The 10193-nt window shown below is 43.3% G+C and overlaps 1 protein-coding gene across 1 annotated transcript in view; it reads left to right on the top strand.

The window, feature by feature from the left end:
- RFFL (ring finger and FYVE like domain containing E3 ubiquitin protein ligase) overlaps positions 1-10193 on the top strand; it is a 65704-nt gene continuing 55511 nt past the window's right edge. The window contains exon 1 of the mRNA XM_032591083.1: positions 1-194. The gene's annotated coding sequence lies outside the window, so the exon portion shown is untranslated. The remainder of the gene's footprint in view (positions 195-10193) is intronic.

Below are 10193 nucleotides of genomic sequence, written 5' to 3'. Positions count from 1 at the left end.
TGGGGATGGGTGGGGGGGCCAACTTCCTGGGGCCGTCCGTGAGGATGTCGCGACCGCCCCCCGGTGCCCCTCAGCCCCGGAGACGCCGCCGCGGCGGAGTCCGAAGCCCCCCTGCCTGAGGCGTCCGCGGCCCGGATCCGGCTCCTCCCCTCCCCTCCCCTCCCAGGTGCGGACCGGGCGGGCGGCCGCGGCAGGTGAGGAGGCGGCGGCGGCGGCGGCGCTGGGATCCGCGGGGCGCCCGGCCTGGGTGGGGTCCTGGGGGAGGCCGGGGTGGGGGCGCTGCTCGGCCTCGGCTCTCGCCGCGCTGTGGTCTGGAAGCGCCTCCTCCGTGCGGGGCGCGGCCTGGGACTCTCCCTGCCTCGCTGGAAGTCTCCGCATCCGGGGCAGCTCGCACCTGTCCCAGTAAAAGTCCTTCCAAAGAAAGCATTTCACCTGTGGGGGCAGTAACAGGAGACGGGTCTTTTCAAATATCCCCAAACGCCTTACATACCGGCAGGTTCAATTGGTTTGTGGGGGGAAAGATGCCGCCTTACGGCAGAGGAAACTGAGTCAGGTACGCGGCGGCCTGGTGCCCCCTTAAAGGAGCTGGCTTGTCCCTGCTTCCTAGCGGAGGAGCCTTTCGGGCCTCTCGGAAGGAGACGGCTGGAGTTTGGAGGCTTAGTGGAGAAGTTTGGGAATGTGCTCCCCCCCACCCCCTCCCGCTTTAGGGATTTGTCCTCTGTTCGTGTGAGGTGGTGTGTGAGGTCGTCAGTGGCCAAGACGGAGAGGGAAGTGGGGCCTCTCTGCAGCCGGCAGCCCCTGAGACATTTGCCCAGGCGTAGGGAAGAATGGCTAGACCAGGGGAGTCAGAGCATGGCAGGCATCTGTCTGCTCAGAGCCTGATTTCGGGCTGGTAGAAGATACAAACAACAGCATATTTTCTCCTTTTTGTTGGCCTGTCATTTATTCTAGTGGGAAAAAACTGCTTGTGTAATCAAGGAAGGGTGTATCAAGCTCCTCCCAGTCTACCGCAGGGAGGAATTACGGTTAGCTTGGAAATAGGGCTTTACCCACTACTGTCACTTTGCACCTTGGCTAAAGGCCACGGTGACCTAATTACAGACATCCACAGGTGCATGTGGCCTTCTAGAAAGCAGCGAGTTCCTTATTCATCCCCTTTTACAGGTGGTTTGGAGGACCGGGAAGATTTCCCGTCACTCCTGTTGCTACAGCTGTCTGGGGAGCCTTGTGATTTTCTTAGTGACAATTCAAGTTACTGCAATGTGACCAAAGCTGTCCTATTTATTGAGCCATTTTTTTTAGGAATGGGAGTAGGCAGGGGACAGGTGCTGGGCCGAGTTCCTATACAGAGTTCCAGGGTTGGGAGATGCAGGGTTGCTCTCTGTTCAGGGGATTTCAGGTTTGAATAACTTCTTTATCGTTTTTTTCCTGATTGTGTTCTTTTTCACATTCAAGGAAGTGGGTGATGGCAAGTATTTCTGAAGCATTATGGCATATTGCCTAATAATTTTGGACTTCAGAGTACAGTTCATAAATTACAGTTGATTTAGAGGTGTTATTTTTCTTAAGTTTGGAAGTTGTGTATAACAACTTGATGTGGCAAGGCTAAATAATAACTTGATTGTGCTTGAAGGAAATTTCCATGTAATCTAGGAGACACCCACACACTTTAATGACTATATCTAATTATGAAGATAAGCCCACTAAAAACTTTCAAATTGGTCAGGTAGAGGTAGAGAGCTGTTACTCTGTTTACATTGGGATCAAGGGTTTTAAATCCTCTAAATTGACTTAATTTAACCATTTGCTAAAATAATACACACAAAACAAGAGCTGTTCTCAGATTAGAAATTAATTTGTTTTTTTTTTTAATTTTTTTAATGTTTTTATTTATTATTGAGAGACAGAGAGACAGAGTGTGAGCAGGGGAGGGGTAGAGAGAGGGGGGGACACAATCTGAAGTAGGCTCCAGACTCTGAGCTGTTAGCACAGAGCCCGACGCGGGGCTCGAACTCAACCAACTATGAGATCATGACCTGAGCCGAAGTCGGTCGCTTAACCGACTGAGCCACCCAGGTGCCCCAGAAATTAACTTGTTTTTAATCTTTCTCATGGCCAAGGGGTTGACATAACTAACTGCTTAGCACTATCTAATAATGCATCTTTAAGGCCTCTTAAGATAGCAGTGGAAAAAGCATTTTCAATTACCAGCATTTAGAAAAGACAAAACAGCAACAGTAACAAAAAAGGGCACAATTTCTTCCCTAAACACATGTTCACTGTCATGTTTAATATAGCCACACCCATCTGTAAGAGTATTGTCCCTAGAACTTTCTGGAAACACCTATAGACACCTAAAGAGTGTTAGGGTCAAATTCCACCTTGATGTCTTATAATAGAATCTTTAATGCTGCTATTGCTTTAATGGTAGATTAGAGACTTAAAAAAATATTTATTTTGAGAGAGAGTGCTGCACCCATGAGCAGGGGGAGGGGGGGAGGGAGAGAGAGAGAGAGAGAGAGAGAGAGAGAGAGAGAGAGAGAAAATCTCACGCAGGCTCCACAGTATCCACTCAGAGCTCCACACGTGGCCTGAACCCACGAACCTCAAGATCATGACCTGAGCTGAAATCAAGAGTTGGTCGCTCAACCGACTGAGCCATCCAGGCGCCCCTAGAGACTTTTATATCAAACTTGTACTGACCATAGTGTTTATATTTTGGGATGAAAGTTTTAACCTATGTACCTTTCGAATCTCCTCACCTCTGCAATACAGAGCTAAGTTATAATTTAGAGTTTAATGAGAATACATAGTTTTCAATTGCTATTGGTTAAATCTCAAGGGACGAGCTGCTTTATTATTGTTTGGTAATGATTACTGGTTTGGTAATGATTACTGGTTATTATTTTTGTTTGGTTACTGGTTATTGGTAGTGGTCACTTGTGTTTATGTAAGAAAGATTTTGGTAATTATAAGGACAATCTGTATTTTTTTATTACCTTTTTTTGGTTTATTTTTTAATTGAACTATAGTTGACACACAAGGACAGTCTTTTTATATGCAAACACGCGAACTCCCATTCTTTCAATAGGGAAATGGTTTGGTCATTTTCTTGTATCGTGACTTTATATTATCAACAGTGTTTTAAATAGGACTTTTAATAGGATATTCTGTTACATCTCAAATGAAAGCCATCCCTGACAGGAAGGAATCCTAGGCCTTGGCTCTCCCAGTTTCCAGGATTTATCAGTTGCCATGGTCAGGACAGTGGTTTTATCTAATCCTATAATGCCATTCTTACTTTAAACCCATTATCTTCCTTTCTCTTGATTAAGATGGTCATGAAGTTTCTTTGCTTTCCCCTGTGCAGGTTGAATATTCCCCATTTTTGATGAATTTGGGCCTGTTAACGTTCTGAATTGGAGCCAAACGGTTAAGAGAATCCTACTGCACAATCTTAAACATTTTCCTTTTTCAGAGCAAGCATAAAATCTGTGTTTCCTCTGGGGGAAAATTAGCTTTTTGAATCTGATAGGAAAACCAAAGCTGGTTTTTCCAGCTTTGTACCAATACAAAATCTTAACCTTTCCTTTCTGGTTTTGCCAGTACAGTGACTGGTGACACTAGTGAATGATGAACTAGAGCCTTTGGGAGATCCCCAAGTCTTCCCGAATCAGTAAAAAAAGGTCACATTGTATTCAGTGCAGCCTTTAGCCTTTTTAGTGTGTTTTATTGCAAGCAGTTCCCAAAAGCCAGCCATTCCTTGAAAGCTGCAGTTTGCAGCTGAGTCACTAAGGGGTTCTTTAAAAATACAGATTTCCCAGCCCCACCTCCTGGAGATTTGATTGAGTGAATGAGTGATGACCAAGAATCTACATTTTGTTTATTTATTTTTTTAATTTTGTAAAAATGTTTATTTTATTTTTGAGAGACACAGAGCATGAGCCGTGTAGGGGCAGAGAGAGAGGGAGACACAGAATCCAAAGCAGGCTCCATGCTCCGAGCTGTCAGCACAGAGCCCAATGGGGGGCTCCAACCCACGAACTGTGAGATCATGACCTGAGTGAGATCATGACCTGAGCCGGAGTCAGAAGCTTAACTGACTGAGCCACACAGGCGCCCCAAGAATCTACATTTTAAAAACCATTCTGGCATCTATTTCCAAAAAGGTCCCCAAAGCGATTCTGATATGCAGCCAGGTTTGGGAGCCACTGTTGCACTGCTTTGAAATTCTTTACAAATGGTAGTCCCTTTAAAACCATCATTATGGTATCCAGGATGTTTGATTTGCTAGAATAGCCCATTTCCTAGTCATGACAGATAACAAAGAGCTTTTATAACTTTTATGTAAATTACTTTACAAAGAGCCCCCCCCCCCCCCCCGCCCTCCCGCTGTATTATCTATCTGGAGTCATGAGGGAGGGTTGGTGAAAGTAGCTTCCTTTATTTCCTGAGTGGACAAATGAATGATAATGTGGAAACGACTGGAGGTCTGAATCAGTAGTCGAATCTAGTTACGATCAGTGTTGGATAGGAGAGATGCCTGGGAATTCTCCGCGTGTAGGATTTAAAAATAAAGCCAACTTGCCAGATGTTTCACTGCTTCATAGCCAAAGAGCTTTATTGAAAATAATGGAGGCTTAATAGTCAATAAAATTTAGTCACGGGTCCTTTGCGGAGTTCATGGAAGGAAGCACAATTGCTGAAGTACAGAACCATCCCAGTTAAAACAGAATTGGGGCACTCAACATGTTAGTTAGGGAATTAAACTTGGGAAAAGTGTAACAGTTGAGGAAATAGACAAACCTGGTTTTGAATCCCAATTCTTCCACCTTCTGGCCTCTGCTACTTCAAGACACGTTCCTTAATCTTTGTCAGCTTCATTTTCTTCATCCCCGAGATGAAAATAATACCTGATGGGATTGTTGCGTGGATTAAAAGAGAGAAGATCCATTCTTTATACATGGCAGGCAACTCCATGAATGATCACTTCTCCTACTTTCTGCTAGGATTTCTATTCCAGAGGCTTAAGATGTCTTTCTAAATCTGGCCTTCTCTGTATCTCTTTCCAGGAATATCTACTCTGTCAGCTCTTTTAGAGAGTCTCTGAGAGAGTGAGGACTAAAGTTAGGAACTGGATGATATGGGTAAAGAAGAATGAGTCATAGGACACTCAAAAGTGTTTTTAGAATGAGAGGAGTATAGGCATATATCCAGAGTTACTGTTTGCAGAAATGAATTAATGCCATCCAAATTCAGCCATACGTATCTGTCTATCTGGGTGGTAGTGCGCGGGCACTCACGTCAGTCTAGGAGGCTGTAAGGGTGGCCCCGTTAAGTAGCAGCTGACATCCATTTCTTCCCTCATCTCCCGTTCTCCCTTTCGGTCTCTTTTGTTTCTCTTTCCCTCTCTCCTCCCTTTCAAAGTGCCCTTCCTTTCGACTTGCCAATCATGCCCCAGTAATCACAGGCCAGGCCCCTGAAACTCCAGGCTAAAAGAGAGGTTGCTGGTTGCTAACACCTGTCTCCCAGCTAAATGAATAGGCCCTTTTGTGGGCAGGATGTTAAAAAAGCTGATTAGTACAATACTGGCTTAAAGGACCTATTAATGATACAGCATATGTAAATCAGAGAGTGATTCAAAGCCATTTTCAAGATTTCTTTCTTATACCATATATTTATTTTTTATATTGAATTATGATGTTGGTTGCAAGTTTGTGTCTAAACCATGAATCTGTTTATTGCCCAAACAGACTAATTTTTGTCATTTGATTGGGAATCATTTATATTCTAAAGAAGTTTCTACCCTTAAGGGCCTTTGTATTGTTCAGCAAATGTCTAACTGGTGTGTAATACAATTAAAGTTTTGTTCACTGTGCTGCTGACATAATTAGTTTAATTTCTGCTCCTTATATATTTCTCTTGGCAGCTGGGAAATTAAAATACTAGATGTTGCATAAAACTGCTTTTTTGAGGGGGTGATTTTACTGTCAGTTGAATGGACTTAGGCCCCAGGGTACATTTTTTAAGATGTCTTATTCAACTTTCCTGTAATAGTCTTCTTTCTCTCCATAGAATTAATGTATTAAGGCACATAATTGGCTATTTAAGCATTCAGAAGAGACAATGTTTGGCCTTTACCCCATGATTATATTTTTTCCTTACATCTCTTTTGAGGAAATGTGTGTAATTTTTGAAACCTCTAAGTATATTACACTTACACGAGCATGTGGACTTTTGCAAAGACTGGAGAGTGGAGTGGGTTTCTCTGATAAGGTGTATTATTTAATGCCCTCCCCAAATCACTGCTCTGTTCTTTTTAGATCATAGCGTTTGCAGACCTGATGTGAAAGTGGAGAGGCTGAGCTGCCTGGCAAATCCTCCTCACAATTTTTCTATGATACGTTTCACAGAAATGGCTCTAGTCTTCAGGAACAGAAGTTGCTCTCGAGGAGACTTTACGTTTAATTACTCTAATCCGCCCTTCATTTCCTATAGGATTCTTGCAGAGATTCTCACCAGGCTGCTGATTTCATGGAGTCATGACTTTACACAGGTTTTTAGCTCTCTTAAGGCTTCCAGCCTCTTTTTGCGTTGTTTTTTTTTTTTTTTTAATGGAAAGTGACCTTGGTCTGGTAATTTCTCCATTGTCCTCTCCTATAAAAAGATAAGCAAAACCTTCTTGCAATCTCAGCAGCCTTTTTCAGCAGCTACCCCTCGTGCTGATTTTGAACTTCTAAAAAATTTTGTTGAGCAAGTGTTACTTGACTTTTTAAAGCTGCCCCTCTCTGGTGCTGGGGGCTAGGCCCCCATCTCCCAGTTTAACATGCTCAGGCCTTCCGGAATCGCGTATAAAGACCTGATTTCATTGTCTCTGGGTTGTGGAGTGGTCAGGGCTCCCTAGGACAACTGTTTGTTTCCCGCAGTCCAGTTCTAAAGGGAGGGGAAGCCCATCCCCATTTGAACTACCAGGAGCCAGTCTGATCGCTGAAAACATTTTAACTGCCTTGATCCTCCTGAAAGAAATGCTGCCTAGTCATCCTGAAACTTACAGGAAGTTAGGCCAACTGGAGGCTCTGCTGGCCTCTGAGTGGTTAATGCAGTTCGTTAGTAATCAGCACCATTGTTTATTTGCAACTGCTGGATTATGTTAAAAGACTTGCAAAAAAAAAAAAAAAAAGCTTTTCTTAAGTAAATGGAGCATCCTTCTCTCCCACCCCATCTTCTTCATGCTCTACTCATTTGCTTTGGAAAATCTTTCCAGTCTCAGTCCAGATGACAGGCATACAGACGAACAGCACAAGATTTGATCCTAAAATGTGTAGAAGTGTGTTGTCCCTCCAGCATTTTCTGTGAATCTTACCTTTTTTCTTTATGATAATGTTTAAGACATCTGCCTGGGAAATAGCCTCATCCTATTTCTGCTTCCAACCTTTTCCTAGGTCCTGAGTCAGTGGGTCCACAACCAATTAATTATACCTCCTCTTAACCATGGTAAACTATTATTTATTGGTGTGGAAGAAGATTCACGAGAGCATAAGGCTTTAATCGAAAATGCTGGACAAAAGGAGCATTCTAGTTTGGAGAAAGAGAGCAGAGTGTTTCCTAGGACTTGCTCTAGCAGCAGTAGGTCAGCTGAAGTTCAGTTAGTTGGAGGAATCTTTAGTCAAGGATGGTCCTAGAAAGAGGGGGAATTGGTTTTTTTTGTAAAGTAGCAGCCATTGTTTGGGCATTTGGGATTTTTTGGAGGGGTGAAGAGGGAGAGTTAGGGGCTAACATTTTGTACAGTTGGAAGAAGGTGGCAGGAAGAATTGCGGATGCTAGGACCCTCTCAGCCCATAGCAGGAAATTCTTAGTCTTTCAGCTTCTCTCCTGTTTGCCTTGGTTTCTACCTTTTGGGCATGACTGGACTTCAGGTACCATTCTTGGTCATTTTATTTACTGATGGAAGAATTTGCTTAATCATTCTGAGTGCAAGCTGAAGTTTGCCTTAGCCAGTGTTTGCTACGGGACGGGTGGAGCGAGGGGGTGCCTGAATATTCCCAGAAAGCTTGACAAAGGCCACTCCACCTTCCTTACTGCCCTCACCGTATAGTTGGACCCAGCACTCCAGATGAATCTGAATCCTCTACTCCCATGCCCACGGTCTGATCCAGTTAGGTGTTTCCTAACTCTCTGGGTTGTTGACACAGTTGCAGACCAGCAGCTTGATGAATAGGGACAGTGAGCCAGCCAGTTAATAGGGGACATAAAAATGGTATCATTCTGCCACTTCACCTCCAGATGATCTTCATCAGATTCTTAAACTTTGTGTGATAAAATTTTTGAGGGGTGCCTGGGTGGCTTAGTTAAGTGTCTGACTCTTGATTTCGGATCAGGTCATGATCTCATGGGCTGGGTTTGTGAAATCGAGCCTTGTGTTGGGCTCTGTGCTGACAGAGTGGAGCCTGCTTGGGATTCTCTACCCTGCTTGCAGGCACATAGGCGCTCTCTCTCTCTTTTTCTCCCCACCCCCTGTCAAAATAAATAAATAAACATTAAACATTTTTTTTCATACAGCATATCAACATGTCTCTTGTAGTACCAAAACTAATACTGAAAATGAAAATACACTGACAATTATATTTAAATTGGTTTTTATTTGAGATATAGGCTGTCCATACCTGCACTGTACCTACTTTTGGAAATGCTCATAAACCGTAGCCTGAAATCCTCCTTGTCTCATCTTTTTAGAAACAACACAAACGTAAAAATAAGCCACTGGTTTTATTTGGGAGGGATTGCAGAAAATTCAAGAGTCTCTCTCCCCCTCTCTACCTACATCCCTCTCTCTCCCCACATCCCTCTCTCTCCCCATCCCTGCTTGCACTCTCTCTAAAAACAAACAAAACAATTTTGATGTCATAACATGTACATATTTACATGTATTTTAATTTACATTTGGTCTTCCCAACCAAACATCATTTTTTTGGTTGTTTTTTTTTTTTTTTAACTTCTGTGCCCAACGTGGGGCCCAAACTCACAACCCTGAAATCAAGAGCCACAGGCTCCACTTACTGAGCCAGCCAGGCACCCTCACCAATGTCATTTTTATAAATGGGGAAAAGTTGGGGCATCTGGCTGTCTCAGTTGGTAGAGCACGTGACTCTTGGTCTCAGGGTCATGAGTTCGAGCCCCACATTGATGTAGAAATTACTAAAAAAAAATTTAAAAATGGGGAAAAGTTGAAATTTATTACATATTACAAATATTATAAAAGTGTATTAGGGGCGCCTGGGTGGCTCGGTCTGTTAAGTGCTGGACTTCAGCTCAGGACATGATCTCATGTTTCGTGGGTTCAAGCCCTGCGTCGGGCTCTGTGCTGGCAGCTCAGAGCCTGGAGCCTGCTTCAGAGTCTGTCTCCCTGTCTCTCTGCCCTTCCCCCAATCACACTCCATCTCTCTAAAAAAATAAACATTGAAAAAATTTTTTAAAAACGTTAAAATATGCTTTCTGTAAGTTTTAATATACGAAATTAAAAATATTCTTTACCTAAGATAATTTATCAGGGATTACACACAAATTGTAACCTTTTTTGTTCCTAAAAACATTGCTATAATATATAAAAATATATGGCTGATCTCAAATTTTAGTGTGCCCCATAATCCCGTGGGCACTTGTAAAAAAAATTCAGTTTCCTGCTTCTTAGCCTAGACTTATACAATCAGTGTTTGGGACTGAGGCTTGGGTTTCTGACGACCATAATGATGATGGTGGTGGTGGTGGTGGTGATGATGATGCTGAGAAATTCTGAAATTACGAGGCTGCCTTTATTTTGCAGAGGAGGAATTTAAGGCCCAGAGGAGCTTAAGGCACTTTGAATAGCATTGTTCTAGGTGGTTCTGAGGACATTGATAATCACTGTCTTCCTCAGCTACCTGTTACCTGTAAATGAAACAGCCCTGAGCTCCCATTCCCTGCTTGGGGAGAGAAGTTCCATCACCTGGTGATTTGCTAATTCAGAACCACAGTGTTACTACTTGGAGATTAGGTGAGGGATACTTACCTTTAATATGTTTTTTTTTTTTTTTCAACGTTTATTTATTTTTGGGACAGAGAGAGACAGAGCATGAACGGGGGAGGGGCAGAGAGGGAGACACAGAATCAGAAACAGGCTCCAGGCTCTGAGCCATCAGCCCAGAGCCTGACGCGGG

The sequence above is a fragment of the Lynx canadensis genome, chromosome E1 (assembly GCF_007474595.2).
Source record: "Lynx canadensis isolate LIC74 chromosome E1, mLynCan4.pri.v2, whole genome shotgun sequence".
NCBI classification, from domain to species: Eukaryota; Metazoa; Chordata; class Mammalia; order Carnivora; family Felidae; genus Lynx; species Lynx canadensis.
This window is presented reverse-complemented; position numbering and strand designations above follow the sequence as displayed.